Consider the following 1,706-nt stretch of genomic DNA (forward strand, 5'->3'; position numbering starts at 1 on the left):
AAAAAAAAAATAATAATGGTACTACTGCATGGAGCTGCTGTGAACTTTGATTTGAGAACATGTATACCCATAGCACTCAACAAACATGAGCTGTTATTTTCTCTGTGCAATAGAAAAAAATGGACAGAAAGCCTGCACAAAGGAGGTGGCGTTAGAATTAGGCATTAAGGAGTAAGTTTCCCCAACTGGGAGGAAGCCATTCCGGGCAAAACACATTCACTACACCTGCATGCTTGGGGAAGGGGAGAATGATAGGAAAAGGTGGGGGTACTAGGGAAGGAATGTGAGGGATGCTGAATCATGGGGCAGGGAGACCTTGAGCAAAGGTGGGTGTCAAGGAGCAGTGGTTCCAGGTGAGACTGGCTGTCAGGTGCAGCAAAGTGGAGATGGGGAGGAGGCAAGTAAACAGTGTTTGCTCAGACAACCCACTAATTGGGAAAACATTTTCTTACACAAAAATAGTGATAAAGGACTTATCACAAAAATATACGGAGAACTGACGAAACTCAACAAAAATAAACAACCCCATCAAAAAATGGGCAGAAGAGCTAAAAAGACACTTCTCCAAAGAGGAAATGCAGATGGCCAACAGCATATGTTAAAAAAAGAAAAGGTCCCTACGTGATACTATTGTGCAGCTTTTAGGGAGAAAGAATGTCCTGAGGAACTCTACAGATACAAGTTTCGTGGACTCCACCCCCACACCAGACAACGGAAATATAAATCCCAACATCACTAAAGGGATGATTGCTAGGACCTGAGGGTGGAGTTAAGCAGCTGTGTTTAATACAACTACAAATCCCATCATCACCAAAGGAGGATTGATAGGGCAGAGGGCGGGGTTAAGCAGCCATTTTGTTTTGATTGTTATACAACTGGACATGAGGGCTTGGAGGGGGCCGTCTCTTGGTCTTGTGGCTTGCCACTGAGGTGGAATTTTTTTTACGTTTTATTTATTTATACATACAGAACTGGGGTGCAGGCCAGAGGTGCAGTGGTGTGAAAGGATTCACCAGAGACAGTGGGGCGTGGAACAGGTAGATCAATGAAGTACACTGCTGAGGGGAGCATCGGGCGGGTCAGGAAAGGTCTGCCATGCCAGGTGGTCACCTCCAGGGCTGGGGATTGAATTCGCACTGAAGTGGCTGCAGCTAGCTTGCAGTGCTGTGCTTTAACCCGTTGCGCCACCAGGGAGGGCATACTCAAGATTTTCTAAGGTAGACCAGTATATTCATGGAAATGTTAGAACAGATTCTTAGAAATCATCTCATTTACTGTTTTGCTTTACAGATGAGAAGCTGAGGTCCAGAGACAGGACCTGATCATCTGGTGACCATCCAGCAGCTCCAAGAGAGTTCACACTTGAACACAGGTCTTCTAGCTTTGTATTCCACCTCCCAGACCAAAGGTCTCCCAAACCAAGCGCTACAGAGGAATTTGCTGATGGGAAGGATAACTCTAGCAGAAGTGGAAAGAGTGGGAGAAATGCCAAGGTTCCAGGCCCCCAAACTTACTTTCTCTAGAGTAGATAAGTTTTCTGGATGAGGAAACAGACCTGGAAGATGGCTGGCAGGTGGCCTAACTGGTACCAAGTCAGGCCGATTAATGCTCTGAGGTTCAGAGAGGCAAACTCAATTCACCAGAAGCACAAAACTACTTGGTAGCTTTGGTACCAAGGACATTCGACTGCAAGACTCCTAGATTTC

The sequence above is a fragment of the Condylura cristata genome, unplaced genomic scaffold, assembly GCF_000260355.1.
Source record: "Condylura cristata isolate star-nosed mole 26May11 unplaced genomic scaffold, ConCri1.0 scaffold00023, whole genome shotgun sequence".
Classification (NCBI taxonomy): Eukaryota; Metazoa; Chordata; class Mammalia; order Eulipotyphla; family Talpidae; genus Condylura; species Condylura cristata.